Source organism: Pelodiscus sinensis, chromosome 5 (genome assembly GCF_049634645.1).
Source record: "Pelodiscus sinensis isolate JC-2024 chromosome 5, ASM4963464v1, whole genome shotgun sequence".
Lineage (NCBI taxonomy): Eukaryota > Metazoa > Chordata > Testudines > Trionychidae > Pelodiscus > Pelodiscus sinensis.
This window is the reverse complement of record NC_134715.1, coordinates 1,501,836-1,521,611: the sequence shown is the minus strand read 5'-3', so window position 1 is coordinate 1,521,611 and position 19,776 is coordinate 1,501,836. Positions and strand designations below refer to the sequence as shown.

Below are 19,776 nucleotides of genomic sequence, written 5' to 3'. Positions count from 1 at the left end.
GTACTCCTGATTGCCAGAGGGAATAAGTTTATTTCCAAAGTTATTTCAGGAGCTATTATTTTGAAATAAATAATTCCCTAGTGTAGTCATGCCCTAAGGTGGTACAGGACCTCACCTTCAATGTAGCATTTAAAGCTATCTTTATGGAAAGCCTTTGGGAGTAGGTAACAATTCCTTGCTTTTCTATAGTACTGCTGCTCAGTAGATCTCTGAGAAGGTCATTATCATCACCCCATTTTATACATGGGGAAAATGAGGTAGTGGAAGGCAAAATGACTTGACCAATGTTCACCAGCAGTCTAAAGCTCATTGAAATTCAGTTGGATTTTGACACTTACCTCCTTGTAGATCCTCTGAAAATCTTAGCCTTAATGAGATTAAGGGGCTAGTTTACAGCCATGTTGTAATTTGCATTTTCCTTTTCAATTAAGCATTTATCACAGGTAGAAACTCACTGTAAATTATTGTAACTAAAATTCAGCATAGAAAGTCGGTTATGTTTTCAGTTACTAGTATAGTTATGCTTTGCTTAAACATCTACCCGGGTTGGTAAATTAATCTGTTAATTAAAATCATTGCATTCCAGTAGGTGGGGGGGGGGGGGTTGCATTTCGTTTATGGGAAATTGAGGCTGAAGGAGGATCTGAAATAAACAACCAAATAGCCCTTTTCTCTGCTTAATAATGTGAGAGAAGCTTTAGATGCTGACTCCATCTAAATCAACAGGAGGGTTTTTTCCCCCCATTGACTTCAGTAGGCCTCATCCCAAGCCACTGAGGCCAATGAAAAGAATGTTACTGACTTCAGTGAAGCCCACGGTTCACAGACACGTGCCATAGCATTATGCTGCTGAAGAAAAACGGCCTCAAGCCTTACCCTTCAGTTTCGTTATGATTCAGGTGGTGGAGCGAGTGGCTCCAATCCAGGGATTTTGTTATCAGCTCCATTATTGGTTATGGTTTGGAGAATAGACCAGTTTTGCCCCTTAAGTGTTTTCTGTAGGGAAAATAAACTGTTTGTTCCTCCTGAACTCAAAAATTCATAGATTCATCCCAAACAACCGGCCAAAACCAAACCAAAACACGCCCCTGCCTCCCCCTGAAAAGGGACAATTGGGACAATTATGTATGATCTGAATAACACAGGCCAGTGAACTGCACACAGACAATTCTGCACCAAGCCTCTAACCTTTGCGTGGGCTATAGCCCAACCTTTAGGAACACATTGTCTTGATTTAAAGAGCTGGAGTATCCACACTTACCTTCCTTCCTCCCCCTTCCCACCCCCCCCCCCATCATCCAGTCCTTGTTAGGGACTCCGATGGCTAATTCTCCTCCCTACAAGCAGTTGGTGTCTTATTTTTAGTTTGAACCCATCAAGGTTCCGTTTTCAACCATTAGACCTTGTTATGTCTTTTTTCTGCTAGATGAAAAAGCCATCTCCAATCAGAAATCTCCTCCCCTGTGAGTACTTGTGGACCATGCTGAAGTCACCTCTTAACCTTCTCTTGGATCAACGAAGCAGAGTCTTTCTGGCCAGCCAGGCATCCACACTCCAGGCTAAGAAAGGTGAGAGCAAATTATCCTCTCTTTTCAGGGATTTTCTCCTTTGAAAATTAGCCACTGTAAACTCTTACCTTAAACGAATGCTGCTCTTTGCTTAGTTTGGACTTCATATTTCATCGTTCATGAGCTGTTGCTATTTAGCAGTACTGGATACTAGAATATGGTTTTCCTGTAGGCTTGGTACATTTGGCTGTGTGTCTGGCAGCAGGATTATTTTGTCTAGAGTTTTCCCTTTTTGTTTTAATTTACTAGCTATTATGTATCCCTGTCATGGTTTTATTATGTTGCAGGGACATTTTCAGCCCTTTTTAGTTTTGAGTTGACAGTTCTGCTAATGCTGAACTGTTCAGGAAATCTGACTCTTTTGGTGGATATATATGCCATGTCCCTTTGTTTTAATGCACTGGGTAGCATTATAATGGTTTTCAAATTACATTTGCTGTTGCATGCTCCTTCGTGACAAGTAGTGAAGTTCAGCCATTCCTACCCAAGCAAACACAACCATGACTTGATTCAGAATACAGGCTGCTTACTGCAACTTCCAACTCCTCCTCTGGCAATTAGTCCCCAGAGCCAGCCTCCTCCGCCATCCCTGTGATGACTCAGGAAAGCTTGAGAAGCACAGGGGTATCCTCAAACAGTCCGGGAGCAGTGCAGAAAGACAGGAACTGGGGCCTTCCTACACTAACACTCCTGGGCCAAATTCTGGGCCAGGCCTCCAGGAGATGCAGCCCAAGGAGACAGGTAGCAAAGGGACCTTCATGTTGTCCTTGCTCCCTGTAGGTCCAGGGGCTCTGGGGCCCCACTGTAAGCTAGAACAGTCCTCCGCTATTCCCCACAAGTGACCCTCCGACCCACAGGGCTGAGAGCTCTCCTCCCTCCTTATGGCTTGATCTCCGCGGGTCAGAGAGAAGTTGTGGGGAAGGCAGGCTGCTCTGGTCTTAGAAGTCACTGGTCCCTCTTTCTCTTCCTTTGTTTCTCAAGGGCACCGAACACTCTCCCTTTACTACATACCAAGGGCTTTCCCTTCCAGCAGAGCGGTGGCTCTGGAACAGCTCACCCTCCTGCTTGGGCCATGAGAACTCCTCTCCTGCTCCTGCCTTAACCACTGGGCAATGCTCTTTGCTTTCCTGCTGCTACAGACCCAGGTGCTTGTTACAGGGCAGCTTGCCAACAGGCTGGTGCTCTCACAGCTCTGGTCAAAGAGTGAGCCCTGCCTGGGCTGAATGGGGGATCCCAGATTAGGAGCAAGGTTTGTCACTGTGGTAGGGAGCAAGAAGGCTCCCTTCGGGGCCCGAGTCAGCAGGGAGAAAAGGCGGAGAAGCTGTGGTGAGTGGGAGTGTCATGGCACAAGCATCCCCTGCCAATGTTTGTGCCTGCACCCTCTTCCTCCCTCTCCGTGGTGGATCGTCTGCGACTCAGCCCTCTAGCTGTCACATGCAGCCTGCCTAGGATAAGAGAGCAAAGCCCTTCCAGGGTACAAGTCCAATGGGGCCTTGCTCTGTGCTCCTGGAACATCTTTCTCAAGTGGTCCCTGCTCTGCACCCCCGGATCCTTCCCTGGAGGCAACATCTTCACCCTTCACGGGCCTCTTTGGCCCCAGCTCTGCAGGTAGGTCACTAAAAAAGTTTGGTTCCCCTGCTGGTGGCAGGGAGACCCAGGCTCACCTGCTACTCCAGATCCCAGCCCAGAGACCATACTGATAGCCACCCTGCAGTGCTCCCTTATGCTGCTCTAATTCCCTGAATCACTTCCCCATGGCTTTAGCACATTCTTCACCCCCATCTCAGGGCTTTGTCCTGGTTTAGTCCCAGCAGCTAGCCCAGAGCACCTTCACATTCCCCTCAGCCTAGCCTAGCCTAGCCTGCCCTGCCCTGCCCTGCCCTGCCCTGCCCTGCCCTGCCCTGCCCTGCCCTGCCCTGCCCTGCCCTGCCCTGCCTCTGTTACTCTAGCAAGGAACTGAGCTCATGCTGGCCCTGCAGCTCTTCTTATACTAGCCTGCTGGGCCCTGATTGGCTACTTCCCAGACAGCCACTCTACGCTGCTTGGAGGACCTCTCTAGTGCCCTTTTACTGTGGCAGGGTGTGGTGGGGTCATCAGGTCTCCAGCAGCTGCCCTCTGGACCTAGCCCACCCCATCACAGGAGAAAGCTGTTCAGGAATGGAAACTTGGGAGAAACCCTTGCAAGCTAGAAAGGCTGGATGGGATAAAACCTGAGTTTGTGTCATTCTGGTTTAACCAGGCAAAGACAGTGCGTTTCTTGAGGCTTACTGGGCTAGTAGGTATGGTAGAGTGACCTATGTTTATGAGGGGGTGGCTGGGAGCCTGTCACATGACTTTGCAGTGTCCCTGTGCCTGAAGGAATCATAGGGGGTATTGCTCTGCTCCAGGGAATTGAAGAGCTGGTGAAATGCAAAGGAGGCTGCCTCACCTCAGTGGGTAGAGGAGGCGGCCAGGATGCTCTCCCTGAGGTGATTGCAACTGAGGCAACAAGGAGCATGTGAGGATGGGGGGGGGGGGGGTGAGAAGGGCATCTGGGAAAAGCATCGGACCAGTGAGACCCAACTCTGAGGCAGAGCTGTTGGAAATGTTCTAATTATCACATGTTCAAGAAATCTTTTAGGTCAAGAAAATTCAAACCTGACCATTTGTGTTAACATTTAGGGGAGGAGGGTAGCAGGGGGAGTTAGACCAACTGCAGAGCTGGCTGAAATTCTTTGATGGTCAAAAAAATTGTCAAAAGTTTGACATTCCCAGCTTGCTTTTTTAAAAACTGGTAAAATATTTGAAAAATTCCTACCAAACTTGCTGCTGTTGTTTTCACTCGCTCTGCATGAGGGTTTGCAGGGGACAAGGGGGCCTAGTCGCTTACCTCTTCTCTCTTGTAGTTTCCACAGACCAGTTAATGAGAAACCATCTCTCAGGCATGAATCTCTCTCTCTCTCTCTCTCTCTCTCTCTCTCTCTCTCACTCACACACACACACACACACACACACACACACACACACACACACACACACACACACACACCCCTCCCCAATGCTCTGTGCGTGCGCACACACACCCCTCTCCCCAATGCTGTGCGCGTGCGCACCCCCCCCCCCCCCCAATGCTGCACAGGATTTTATTTTTGTCACTAATTGTAGATTTATATTAATGAGCTGAATCAGTTGCTGCCATTTCCGTGTATTTCTCTTCAACGCTTTTTTTCCTTTTTATATTTTAGTTCATAGTTTCTCCAAACAAAGTTACTTTGGTTCCAGACTTCAATGTCCCTCTGGGGGAATTAGATTGATATCTCTTAATTAATAGAGTATTTATGACACTATATCTAGACTGGTCAGTTTTCCTGTTTGGCCAATCATATATATAGTAGCCCAGCGTCTGAGAGTCTGTAACGCCGAAATGCTGGCTGTTCCCTCTGGGCGGCCCGTGCTGCATGGGGAGTGTGGGGCCCAAACGGCCACTTGCTCCCCCGCGGTGGCCCGGCTGAGTGGCACAGAAGTCAGCCGAGTGCCATGAAGGGAGGGGAAGGGGGGCAGGGCTGTGACGTGCGGCGTGACAGCGGTTGCAGGCCCCTCCCCCTGGCCGTGAATATCACCACCCCACCCCCCTTCGCCTCCCACCATGGCGCTTGGCTGACTTCTGCGCCGCTCAGCCGGGCTGCCATGGGGGAGCAAGTGGCGCAAGCAGCCATTCGGGCTTTGTGCTCCCCATGCAGCACGGGTAGTGCAGAGCCCAAACAGCTGTTTGAGCTCCGCGGTCCCCCGAGTGAGAGGCAGGAGTGGGAGGAGAAGAGAAAGAGAGAGACAGAGAGAGAGGCAGGAGGCGGAGGAGAGCTGAGAGAGAGGGGGAAGGGAGGCAGTAGCAGGAGGAAAGAGAGAGAGAGAGAGATGGAGCGAGAGACCGGACGCTCAGGAGAGAAGACCGACGTGGAGGAGAGACCTGAAAATCCCGTCTTATGACGGGCTAATTGGCTAGTTCATAAGAATAGCCAGGCTGGGTCAGACTAAAGGCCCATCTAGCCCAGTGTCCTATTTTCAACAGTGGCCAATGCCAGATGCCCCAGAGGGAGGGAGCACAACAGGTAATCCTCATGTTATCCCTCCCTTGTCACCCACCTCACAAGACAGAGGCTGGGGACACAATTTCTACCCATCCTGGCTAATAGCCATTGATGGATCTAACCTCCGTGAATCTATCTAGCTCTTTTTTAAACCCTGTTAAAGTTCTAGCCTGCACCGCATCCTCTGGCAAGGAGTTCCACAGGTTGACTGTGCGCTGAGTGAAGAAAAATTTCCTTTTGTTTGTTTTAAACCTGCTGCCACCTAATTTCATTTGGTGACCCCTAGTTTTTATATTGTGGGAATAAATAAATAACTTTCCTGATTCACTTTTTCTACACCAGTCATGATTTTATAGACCTCTGTCATATCCCTGCCCCCCACTTAGTCTCTTCTTTTCTAAGATGAAAAGTCCAAGTCTTTTTAATCTCTTCATAGGGGACCCATTCTAAACCCATAATAATTTTTGTTGCCCTTTTCTGAACCTTGTCCAATGCCAATATATCTTTTTTGAGATGAGGAGACCACATCTGTACGCAGTAGTCATGATATGGGCACTCCATGATTTTATATGGAGGCAATAAAATATTTTCTGTCTTATTCTCTATCCCTTTTTTAATGACTCCCGGCATTCTATTTGCTTTTTTGCCTGCCGCTGCACATTGAGTCGATGTTTTCAGAGAAGTATTCAAGAGAGATCTTGGAATGATTGTGAATAGCTTTAGCCAAATTAGTCCCCATCATATTGTGTGTGTATAGTTGGGATTATTTTTTTCAATGTGCATTACTTTGCATTTATCAACTTTAAATTTCATTTGCCATTTTGTTGCCCAAATACTTAGTTCGGTGAGAACTTTTTGAAGCTCTTCAGTCTGCTTTGGTCTTAACTATCTTGAGCAGTTTGGGATCATCTGCAAATTTTGCCACCTCACTGTTTACCCCTTTTTCTAGATCATTGATAAATAAGTTGAATAGGATTGGTCACAGTATGGACCCTGGGGGTACCTGACTAGTTACCTCTCTCCACTCTGAAAACAGGCCATTTATTCCTACCCTTTGTTTCCTGTCTCTTAACCAGTTATCAGTCCATGAAAGGACCTTCCCTCTTATCCCATGATAACTTACTTAACTTTACTTTGGTAAGGGATCTTGTTAAAGGCTTTCTGGAAATCTAAGTATTCTATGTCCACCGGCTCCCCCTTGTCCACATGTTTGTTTGACCCCCTCAAAGAGCTCTAGCAGATTAGTAAGGCATGATTTCCCTTTACAGAAACCATACTGACTTCCCCCAACAAATTAAGTTTATCCATGTGTCTGACAATTTTATTCTTTTATTCTTTTTGGGGGAGGGATAGATCAGTGGTTTGAGCACTGGCCTGCTAAACCCAGGGTTGTGAGTTCAATCCTTGAGGGGGCTATTTAGGGATCTGGGGCAAATCTGTCAGGGCTGGTACTTGGTCCTGCCATGAGGGCAGGGGACTGGACTCAATGGCCTCTCAAGGTCCCTTCCAGCTCTATGAGATAGGTGTATCTCTATAGTTTCAACTAATTTGCCTAGTGCTGACATTAGACTTACCGGTCTGTAATTACCAGGATCACCTCTAGTTCCCTTTTTAAATATTGGTATCACATTAGCTATCTTCCAATCATTAGGTAGGGAAGCTGATTTAAAGGATAAGTTACAAACCATGGTTAATAGTTTTGCAATTTCCCATTTGAGTTCTTTCAGAACTCTCGGGTGAATGCCATCTGGTCCCGGTGACTTGTTACTGTTAAGTTTATCAATTTGTTCCAAAACCTCCTCTAATGGGACAATTCATTTAGCTTCTCCGCGATGACTTTATCATCTTTATCATCTTTGAGTGCTCCTTTAGCGTCTCGATCGTCCAAGGGCCCCACTGGGTGTTTACTTAGCTTCCTGTTACTGATGTACTTAAAAAACATTTTACTATTACTTTTTGAGTTTTTGGCTAGCTGTTTCTTCAAATTCTTTTTTGGCTTTTCTTATTATATTTTTACACTTAATTTGACAAAGTTTATGGTCTTTTCTATTTTCCTCACTAGGATTTGACTTCCACCTTTTGAAGGATGTCTTTTTATCTGTCTCTGCTTCTTTTACCTGGTTCTTAATCCATGGTGGAATTTGTTTTGTTCTCTTACTGTGTTTTTAAATTTGGGGTATAAATTTAAGTTGGGCCTTTATTATGGTGTCTTTGAAATTTTCTTGTAATCTTCCCAGCCACAGAACATTGGTTTTCCAGAATCCTTTCAGGTAACCGTTCTTGTCCACTAGTTTCAAAGTTCTCATGGTTGCCCAAGAAGACCTACTGAATAGTAGTTTAATATAATCCATTTATAATGGCCCCGTTGCTATGACAGATGAGTGCTAATGGCCATTCTTTCCAAAGACAGGAAGTCAGATTGTGTTATCCATCTCTATCCCGTGGGCACTAAATCAGAATTCCTAATGGATGTAAACTAATGTAGTGCTATTGAATTCATTACAACTGTGCCAATTTATATCAGTTGAGGAATGGGCTTATCTGGAAACTTTTCTCCCAGTTTCCCCCCATTTTATTTATTCTGCCTCATCTCCTTTTCTTCTAGTTTCATGGATAAGAAACTATTCATGTGTGGTTGTGGCAAAGAGCTGGGTTTGCATCTTGAGTGGACCATTTTTGTGAATACAGCTGATCATTCTGACATCCAGAGAATGGGAGTCATTGTCATCTGCCTAGTTGCATTGCATGTCCTTGAAAAGCCTCTCTCTTTTGGCAAGTTGTCTGCTGCTTATTTAAAAAATCAGTTAATATTGCATTCCAGATGTTATGCTCCCTATCAGGGTTTCTGTGAGGAATAACATAGCACCTGTCATAAACTAAATCAAAGGTCTAGTAGAAGAATTATGAACTGAAGAGTTTATGGGATCATTTGCTGGGCATTCATTATGATTTAATATCTGATTAAATCATTTCTAGAACTATGGAAGCCTTCAAAATGTAACTTTGATCTTATTCATTAGGACTTGAAGAGCATAGTTAATATGATCTCTTCCTTGACACCTATCAACTTGATATTCCTTTTTCTTGACTCAGAAACCCACTCTCAAAACTACAACCGCATGTGGCAGAAAAAGCATTCAAAAGCCCAACTGGGTGGATAATGTAATTACTTTAGAGAAGCTGTAATAGACTTCCTCTCCCCCATCAACACATATACATATGTTGATATGTCACACTGGTGATAAATTCCACTCATCAGGCACCGTTGACTTCCTCACTTGCACTCTACCCATCTCCTCCTGGATTTATGATACCATCTCAAACCTTTGAGCAGTGCCATGGAAAAATAAATCAAGCTACCAGAGATCTGTTTCCATCCACACTTCTCCAAATGGGGAGTGCCCCTGCAAGATTAGATTAGCTCAAGTTTGTAGGGTGATCATAGGGGTCACTTTCATTGATTCAGAACATCAAACTCTGTCTTACGTGAGGGATGGATTTAAGATGCTATTTCATTTCATGAGCTAGGAGTTTTGTACCATTGGAAAGGGAGACTTCTCGCCTTGCAGCAGGATGTACAGCTCAGACTTCTCGCCTTCAAAGGTCTTGACACTTCTCACTTTACAGCTGCAAAATCAACACTGGCAGGAAAGCTATCATCAGTCAATCTCAGATGTTTATGACTCGTATTAGTTGTATGTTTCCAGTCTTGGGTGGACTGTTAAGCTGGACACCTGGGCCAAGCTGAAAGTCAGGCTCTTAAATCCATACTTGCCCACATAAATAAGCGTCTGATTTTGCAAAAGTATTGAGCACCCAACATCTTCTCTCAGTGGGCAGGGAAGTCTGTGTTCATCACTTCTGTCAAGCCATCTTATCCTGTGCCAGATTGGGCTGCCTACCTTGTCTGGCTGGCATGTGTTTTATATATTCACAGTTTGTAGCAATGCTAGTGGTATCGGAGTCAAGTTCATGTACTGGACACTCAACTTATTGGCATTTGTTATACTACATGGCCTGACTTTGGTTCACAGTCTTTGACTTAGATCTCAGGTCTTGAATCAGGCCTACAACATTTCCACTGATTTTCATTGGGCTTTGGATAAGGAACTACATGAGTTCTTTGGCCACATCTTCACTATGTGGAAGATCTGTGCTGCTGTTGTCGATCTTCCAGACTTTGATTTAGTGGGTCTAGTAAAGATCCACTAAATCAAACTCAGATGCTGGCACTCCTGCTCTTAGCGAGGATTAAAGAAAGCTGATGGGAGCATTTGTTCCCATTGACCTCCCACTCTGCAAACCACGCAGAAACTTGAGTAAAGATACATTGACTTCAGCTATGTAATTAACATAGCTGGAGCTGAGTACCTTAATTCCACCTTCCCCTGTAGTGTAGACCTGGCCTACGTGTAAAATCAGGTCTGTTCCCTGTATTCGGGGAAAATGCTGTTGGCTGCACTCAAAGCCAGCTCAGGAATGCAACCAGTAACTTTGGCCCATTCTGTCCTCATGTTGGTGGAGGAGCAATAGGGAAGAGAATCCCAATTATTAGAACCAGTCCATCTATCTCCAGGGGAGCGAAGAGCCATGCCAGGCCCCTGGGGCAGGAAAGCCCCTGGCTCTGCATTCCTGGAAGGGATGGGGCCTCAGGTGGAAGGGGCAGGGCCAGAAGCAGCAAACACCCCACATCAGCCCCACCACAACCTCCAGCCCTGCCCAGAGCTCAGGACACGCCCAGCCCTTAAGAGCCACCCAGTTCATGCTGCACGGCACTCCAGTGGGAATTGAAAGGACCCTGGGGCAGCTGGTCTCTTTGCTCCCCCATCAGTGAACTTGTCTATCTCCTATCACTGCTGGATCCAAATGGTTCAGTCTCGTCTGGGTGTTCCTGGAAGCTTTGTTTCAGTTCAAAAGGAATCTAACCCTGATTTTTCAATGAGTGATGACTCATCTTCCTAGTCATCCATCAATAGCACAAAGGCAGACACCTGTTTGTAATGGACATTTACAACTCTTCCTTGTGCCGCAGGAGAAAACATAATAAGGAAATGAAACCTGAAGAATTCAGTTTTAATCTGAAGAAACTAAGCCATATGTTTTGAAAGTATTCCAAGGCTGCCAATGGTACATTCAGCATGGCCAGTCCTGCTTCAGCAAAGTTCCAATTAAAGCACATCCAATTAGAACATTCAGAGGTACTAACTAAAACAAATAAAAGACAAAATCACACCACCACCTCCACCGTTAGCCTGCTAAGGAACCGGTTAGTAAATAAAAACCAATTAGTCATACAGCGTGCGTTAGTGAAATACATTTCATCAACTTTCTTAGGCTGGATCTCCAGCCCTTGGTATGGATCAGATGACTAACGTTCCTGGGAAGTGTTTCAAACATATGATTCCATATGTCAAACGTGGATCCTAAATGACTTATAATCTAGCATTTCATTTTTCTCATTAAGGTGGCCCATAATTAGAGCCCTGAGCTTTTGAATATATCCAGCTGCTCGCCATGCATAATCAAGGACACTGAAATTCTAATTACATCATTTTGCAAGCACCCAGCCGGACCACTAGTAACTACTCAAAAGTATACATGGAGAAAATGGTGTGAGGGTAATCTCCTACAGTATCAGTGAAAAGCCTTTTTGAATATGGTTCTGCATCTCTGGAGTCCATTATGTTCAATGCAAAGTGAATGTGGGAGTGTATGTAACTTGTCTAGCGGGGAAGCACAGTCAGTCTTAACCCTGAGAAGTGTTATGAGCTTCAAAGGATGGTTTTGAATAATGTGGACCAGAAGGCACTTTGGGACCCATCCAGTTGAATGGGATTCCTTGGATCTAGCTGGAGAGAGGTGAATGCTAATTCCCACGTTTGGACTCAGTTTGTGGAATCTCTACCCTGCGAAGTGCGGCCTGTCGGCTGCATCATAGATTTTTAGCCAGCTTGAGAAGAGAGGGATGATGTAGCAGCAATACAGGGCCCTACAGGGCCAGCCTTAAAGCTGTAGCTAAGCAATTAACATAAGGAAGCAACATTCTGATATTTCCTTGTGTTTAAGGGACTGCTTCTGTTGCCGTACCTGGGTGTTTCCAAGGACTCTACTTGCGTGGCTGTTGAGCAGCTCTGAATAAAGCTGGTAACCTGATGGCTGAGTGCGCTGTGGAGAAACCCTGGATTCCCTTTGTGCTTGGCACAGATAGGGCTGAAGGGAGGCGGCTCTCAACCCACATGGCATTCCTCCATTTGTGGGCCAGATGTGGGGCCGAAATGGCACCTCCACTGCCTAGAGCAGCCACTTAGCTGCTTGAAGTTATGCCAGCTGTTGCATTGGCGGAGGATGTGGGGGAAGAACTTGAGCACAGCAAGGCCCCCAGCTGGCCCACTACCGAAGTGGCGGTGGCACGCAGGGAGCATAGCATCAGCTTTGGTGGCTTTGCATCAGCATTGCATTCTTTGTGTTCCATGGAATCCTAGGCACGGGCCAGAAGGCATGTTGGAGTCATCAAGGATCATTGTACTAGGCCAGTCCCGATAGGCGCTTGTCCGACTTGATCTGCAAAGCTTCCAGTGGTGGCGTGTCTACAACCTCCCTTGGAAGCCACTTGCACAGCTTAAAAACCTTGAGAATGTCTGTCTGAATATTTGACCTTGCTGCAGATGAAGCCCTGGGCTTCTTGGCTTCCCTTCAGCGGACGTGGAGACCAGTTAATACCCCTCCTTTTTATAACCGGCCCTGATGTATTGGAATGCTGTTATCAAGTCCCCTTTGCCCCACACTCTTCTTTACTCAAGGCTAACCCCACCCAGCTTTTCCAGCCTTTCCTCATAGGTCAGGTTTTCTAAACCTCACCATTTTGATTGATCTCACATGATCCTAACACTCAGATGCTTCACATTTCCCATCAAGTTAAAAACTCAGTGAACTCTGATACTTATGGAGCGCTTTTTTTTTTTTACACACAAAAAGTTAGGTTAAAGAAAAACTATTATGCAGCAATCGTAACTGTATGGTTATTCTACAGCATCATGACATGCCAGCACTAAGGTTCTTTGGTGCCCTAACTGTACATCTCTATGCCTTCTCTTATTTAGACTTTGAAATGAACCTTTCATTCTGAATATCTGAAGTTTACAATGCTTGGTTGTGGGTTAATTATAACACCTCTGCCGTGTGCGTGTTTAAACACCATTTTGTGCATACATACACTCAATCTCACCTCCTCCTTATCACAATCTAGTTTTTGTCTGTGAATGAATAAACACATTTAACTCCTCTCCTAGAACAGAGCATTGGGGAACCCTGCTGGTAACCTTTTGCCATGATGAAAATTGCCCAACTACACCTGCTCTTTGTTTTCTTCCTCTTAGCTAGATTCTGTTCTGTGGCAATTCTTTACCTCTCGCCCCATGCCAACTTAGATACGGGGAATACTAACTGGGAGGAAGCCAACTTATCTGACCTCATCCGAACTTTAACGTACAATTTTGCTTTGAAAACTAATATCACCATTTAACACAGCAGAGCTGGGCCCTGTCTTTATTCGGTGGTATAGGCTGACTTCGGCGAGGAGTTCGTTTTTAGTAGCCCTTATTTCTGTTGGCTCTGTAGAATCAGCTATGGGAGAATGAGTTGGATGCTATTCTCCTTAGGCCTCATCATCAGGATTGTTAAGTAAATGCTATTTGGCTACACCTGTGCATTGACTGAGGCAAACAGATGGTCCAGGGCTCACTGAGCAGCACAAATGTAAAGGAAGTCTAGCAGTGATCCTGACTGTAGATGAGGATGCTCAAGATAGAATAAATCCAGTCTTGGTTCTCAGATCCTTGTTGCATTTTCAAGACTTACAAGTTAAAAACAGTATTTTTATGTAGGAACTATGAACATCTTGAACCACCACAAACATGGAATCCCACAGTTCATTTTTCAAGAGCAGAAATGCACTTCAAGGGTTTGGGGATAGATATAATGTAAAGTGTAGCTGTGTGTTACTAAAATGATTAGTTACTAATCTAACTAAGACTTTCACTATTTAGATATTTTAAACTAGGGATTCATTAATGTTTTTGTTCCGTGGCAACAGTAGTTAAGAGATTTTTGGACTGGGACAACTGCTGGTGCCCGTATGGCTATTACATAGTTACAATGAAAATACCATTTTCTTCTAAAGCTTTGTGTTGGTGGGGAGTGGCATTCTACATGAAAGAAAGTGTAGAATCAAATGAAGTAGAAATTGTAAATGAGCCAAACTGTTCCATAGAACCTCTATGGATAATAATGCCATGCTCTAATAATAAGAATCTAGCAGTAGAGATCTATTACCGACCACCTGACTGGACCATGATAGTGACTATGAAATGCTAAGGGAGAGTAGAGAGGCTATAAGAAAAACAAACCAAAATGCAATAATAGAGGGGGATTTCGTCTACCCCCATACTGAATGGGTGCTTGTCACTTCAGGGCGGGATGTGCGGATAAGGATTTCTTGATCCCTTATATGACGGCTGCTTGGAGCAGCTGGTTCTGGAACCCACAAGGGAAGAGGCTATTCTTGATTTAGTCCTAAGTGGGGTGCAGGATCTGGTCCAAGAGGTGAATATAGCTGGATATAGTGACCATCCCCTTCCCTCCCTTCTGTGCCCATTGGACTGGAGGAGTCGTCGTCCCCCTGAGGAACTCAGAGTGCCATCTTGAGTGTTTGTAGGGACTGAACAGGGGCTCTATGGTGGCTGTTACTCCCCCTGCTGGGGGCTCCCTGCCATGATTCCAGGCACCAGTGTTCTGAACAGGAAAGGTTCTAATACTGACCCATGTGGGAGCCAATTTTTTTTTGTTGTTGTTCACAAAAAACGTTTCTCTATAATTTCCTAAACCATTGGGTTGCAAAGACCGGGGTCCTGTGGGGCCAATGATAAAGTGACCATGTGGTTAGGCTATCGGTGCTTTAGCATAAGAGGGATGAAGTAGGGGTGCGCAGATTAAAAGTACCTGAAATGAAGGTTAACTTTTGGGTGCTGGGCTTTGTAGACCTGGTCCCATTTTTACCCCATTTGTTTGTATGTCATTATCTTTCTTTCTTCAGTGTTGTTTATACCAATGTGTCAGAAAATCAAAAGCAATGACTGGAAACCTCTATAAAGAACAGAAAAAAGGAAAGTTTTGCTCAGGGGTACGTGGTAATACTTATGTGATAAACTGCAGAGTCTTGTGAAAAATTGTATGTACCTTGCCCCTTTCACCTCACACTTGTATTGTTCCCATTGACCCAGTTCCAGGTAGGTTTGTGATATTAAAATAGCCTAACAGCAGTGTTCTCTGAATGTGTGAATTTCTCCCCTGAAATTACTTCTGCCTGAGGACCGAGACAGACATAGTTTGATTCTGAATGGGTAACAAGTACAGGTTGAACCTCTCTAGTTCGGCACTCTCTGGTCCAGCAACATCTGGGGTCCGGCATGATTTTAGTTTGCCAAATGTTCACTTTTCATGGGTGTGGCCAAGTTTCCAACAGTCCCATAAAGTTTGTTTGCAGCCCCCAGTCCTGGCTCTGTGCTCTGTGCTGTTTTTTAGCTCTAATTTACTCCCAAATGTCTTCTAACAGCCCAGCAAGCAGTGGCAGTGTTGGTGATGCTGCTAGACAATATTGACCTCCCATGGTCCGGCAAATTCTCTGGTTCAGCACTGGTCAGGTCCCAACGGTGCTGAACTAGACAGGTTTAACCTGTGTATAGAGTAGGGCTGTCAAGTGATTAAAGGTATTAATTGCAAAGATTAAAAAAGTCACGATTAATCACAGTTAATTCGCCTCCTTAAATAATAATGGAATGCCATTTTTTTTAAATAGTTTTGGATGCTGTGGGTGAAGTGTGTGTGTCTCGGGGGAAGTGAGAGAGATGGTGGGTGCATTGGGCCTCTCTCAGCAGAACATTCACCAAGTTGAAGGCTTGTTCTGACAGCCACAAACAGCTGCCAGTCCTGACCCATAGGGAACAACACAGACAGGATACCTGTCCTGCCCATCACAGTGGAGATATGGGAGGGGAAGGAGGACATGCCAACATTAGTCCCCCTGCCTGGCCCCCACTCTGCACAGGAGGCTTCCGATCCTGAGTATCTTGGCTAGGGTGGTCCCAAGGCAGGAGGAGAAGGGTGTAAGAAGAGCAGATGGTAGCGAGGCAGTGGGGGAAGAGGGGCACCCACACCCCAGAGGCCCCCGTGAGTGTGGCATTCATTTGCATTAACCACATGCATTAACTCCAATTAATAGACAGCCCCTAGTTTACAAATTGTGCAGGCCATCAAGGCTGGTAGCAGAAACCTTCTGCACTGGGATGTGGACACTTGCTACTCTCCAGTAGCTCGCACTGTACAGGCAGGTCCTTGGATTGCATCTTAACAGCCTCACAACACCATGTATTGGACAGAAATTTAATTGCTGTAGGCTACAACTTTTTTCCCTCCAAAACTCGTGTGTGTGGACTAACTCTAACACAAGCACTTTGCTGTCTAGAGGGGTACAAAAATTGTAGACTTCCATGTTTTAAAACTCACACTTGGCTATTCTGTAAGTTAGTGGATCTAATAGCAATGCCCAGTTCTTATCGGGAAATGACAAAGCCCTTTGGTAAAGGAGACCAGTGTAAAATCCCCATTTTACAGATGGGAAAAACAGAGGCACATCGGGGGAAGTAACTGGTCCAATGTCATCTTCAGAGTGGGGAATAGAACTCTTGTTTCTAAGTGCCCGTCTAGTGCCCTGTCCCTTACAAGCATTTGTTTGGGATGATGTGCACAGCTCACTTTTGTCTGTGCTTCTCAAGAGTCATGTGGTAATTCACACGCGTGTACCCCATTTGTGTGTGTGTGTAATTACTCTGCTCTCCTTGTAACCACTGCACTTTTGTGCTCATTTTGTTTGTGCCATTTTGTCATTTCTGTGGGTCTAAACTAGAAGTCATTCAGGCTGCAATATGAATATTGGAATAGCAGGGAATTTCAGTTAATGTTCTAACATTCAGCTTAGCTCTGCCCCAACTCATCCTCTGTATGAGGTCCACAGATCAGACAACACTATTGTCCTACCAACCTTGGCAAACTTCATAGAGCAGAAGAAGAGCTACTGGAGACTTTGGAATACATTGGAAGTAATTTTCTCTTAGATCATACTGTATCAATAGGGTGAATTCCCAGGGGCTTCGTTTTTTTCTGATGCAATCATTGTAAGTTTTGGGACTGCAAGGACTCTGTTCTGCTGTGTCAGAAGGTAAAGAAAATCATGCATTTACTGATATGAGTGTAGATGGTAGAGTTTAAAAACTTTCATGGTACACAATTAAGAATCATTAGGACCTTGAATATTCCTTGTAGCCTTTTTCTCTCTGCATACTTTATTTTCTGAGTGGGAGGTATTTAAGGAAGAATTAAATTGAGATTGTGTCCATATGCAACTGCTGCTTCTGGTGCTGTTCCTGTGGTGAGGAATTAAAGCCATGTTTTCGCTTCCCAGAAGGTCGATGCTGTAGTGATTGATCTATCAGAGTTTGATTTAGCAGGGCTAATAAAGATCCACTAAAATGAACGCTGAGGGTGCCCCCATCTATGCCAAAACTCCTCCATTTCTCCCATCAACCTCCTGCATGGGGAAGGTGCTGATGCTCGGATAAAGGTATGTCTACTCCAGCTATGTTTTTTTTTTACGTAGGTGGAAGTGCGTACCGTAAGCTGACCTTCAGCTGTAGCGTGGACCTGGCCTAAGAGTAGAACTGTTTAATCTGATCTATTGAACCTTTATAAACTATTTACAAATTCACCCTTAAGATATAAAATAGCCAAAATGCATAATTTGCCAAGACAGGAGTTATAATTACTATGAGAACAATTAGAGGCATTATATAAGGAGTTATATATTAGTTAAATAACAGGATAGTTTTATTACAAAAGGTGTTTTTTTTTATTTTTTTTTTTAAAGCAAGTCCTTGTCGCTTCTATTTTGTGCTAATAAGTTTGCAGGCAAGCTCCATCAAGTAGCACACTTCACATAGAAACTGTCCTCCTTTGACTCTAAGGACAATTCTGCTTTTCATTTGGAATTACATCTTAGTGTCTTGACCCATTGATCGCTTCCAATAAAAGGGCTGAAAGCATGCGTGCCATTTTAAAAACATTGAGAAACTTAGGGTCCTTTCTGTCCAAGAAAAAAAAAAAAAAAGCTCTGCAGCCTTGATTCTTCCATTCTACAAATGAAATGTGTGTCCTTGGTTGGTAACATGGCCTTCAGCAATGACATCTACATGTGAAGTCTGAATTCATTATTAGAATCTTTCTGTATTCATCTCTCCTCTTCCTTTCTCTCGCTTTTTCTACGGCCTTTGTTACTCCACTAGAAGTAGGTCTCCCACAGCTTTTACTTTGCTTTCTGCCAGCAGTGTTACTGATGCCTGCAGCATTTTGGCCTCTATTTTCTATTCATACCCTTCACCTTTAATATTGCTCTCCGATTATTCCCCTCCCTACCCGTCCTTGGGTTCATTTCTTTCCGACACTAGCTAAACGTAACACCCTCTGGAGTTGTTAAGCCTGCAGTCACAGCCTCTTTTTGAGCTTCTCTGCCAGTTCCTGTCAGTGCTCAGCTACAGGAAGGTTGGAAGTTCTCTTTGGATTTTCTTTCAGGATTTAACTATTAGGCTGCTCTCCCGTTCCCACCGATAGGCCTCTTCACAAACTGGGGAAGCCAGACCTGCGCTCTTTGTGGCTCAGCAGACTAACAAGGGCACCAACTTGCCCGTGAAGAACTTGCATCCTGCTCTCCAGAAGCAAGATGGTAGTCGTGTGTGTGGGGGGAAGAGAGGGATACACTTCCTCCCCTTCTCTTCCCTCTCAGTGGTTCTAAACTTCAGGTCTTCAACCTCTTTGCACCGGTGATGTTAGCCACAAATGCCCTTTGGCCCCAGCCTCCACAACCCTTTCTCCTTGGCTGGTCCCAGTGCAAATCCCTAAAGGCACTTCCTGCTCCTCTATCTTGTCCCCGCTCCATCCTGAGACCTGCAGAACGTGGAGCTCTGATAACGTCTTGGCAAGAAGGGGCCAGAGGATGGCTCATACTGAACGTGCTCCTTTCAGTCTTACTGCACTGGCCCTCCTCTTGTCTGTTCCTCCTGTCTCTTAGATCCAGTTCTGATCTTAGATGACTACTTCTGTCTTGTTCTTAGGGTGCCGGAGGGAATGGGGCCCTCCTTCAGCATCCATAGGTGCTACTGTCATATTAAATAACAAAACTTTTTTCCTGCTTCTGTGCCAAAGTTTAATAATTAGAGAAGAGGCCTGATGCTCCCTAATAGACAAGGTGAGTTTAGCCTGTCAAACCCACCTACCTTTCCAGTGTGCGAGCAAGTTCAGCAAAGGCGAAGGTAGGCCTGGTGTTAGGAAGAGGTGATATTTACCTTATTGTTTTAAAAGCCCCTCAGGCATAAGCACCAGCTGTGAGGGTAACACGAGGCTCAAGTACCCATTGGGAAAAAATAGAGGGTGTGCAGCACCCACCGCCTTGGATTACAGCTTTGTGGGACTTGCCTGCCATTCACGCGGGGGGAAGGGGCAGAGAGGAACACACACCAGCAAGAACAAAAGTTAGTGCCTGTGTGCTCATGCATGGCGGCAGCGGCTCCAGAACACGGTGGCTTGTCCATAAATGCAGCAGTCAGCTCAGCTATAGAAGCACAGCACCATGACTAGCACAGAGCAACTCAGAGCTGATGTCAGGAAAAAAAGAGGTGGCGACCCTAAGAGCATCCTCATTCCAAGGGCCCCCCCCCCCCCCGCATCAGGACACCTGTTTCAGCTGGCCTGAGCGGCGGGTTATATTCGGTACGTAGCAGCTGCTGGGCGGTGTCACTGGAAAATGAGTAACTGATCATCAAGCTTCTTGCACAGTGTGTGTACCCAGGGTGTATCGTGAGGCATGGCAGACCACCTCTGGAGACTCTGGCATTGGCCACTGTCTGCAGACTGGACATTGGGCTAAATGGACTTTGGTTTGACTCAGTCTGGCTGTTCTGGTGTTCTTACATTCAGAGATGCCAGTTGTTGATCAGAGAGAAATTGCTGCTTCACATGTTGGTGTGTTCTCCAAAGGCAGG

The 19,776-nt window shown here is 45.3% G+C and overlaps 1 long non-coding RNA gene across 5 annotated transcripts in view; it reads left to right on the top strand.

Moving 5' to 3' along the window:
* Positions 1 to 19,776, top strand: part of LOC112546584 (uncharacterized) — a 392,852-nt gene that overhangs the window by 71,785 nt on the left and 301,291 nt on the right. For all 5 annotated transcript variants that reach the window (XR_012903931.1, XR_003090320.2, XR_012903930.1 and 2 more), the window contains exon 2: positions 1,427 to 1,568. This is a non-coding gene — a long non-coding RNA (uncharacterized LOC112546584). The remainder of the gene's footprint in view (positions 1 to 1,426; positions 1,569 to 19,776) is intronic.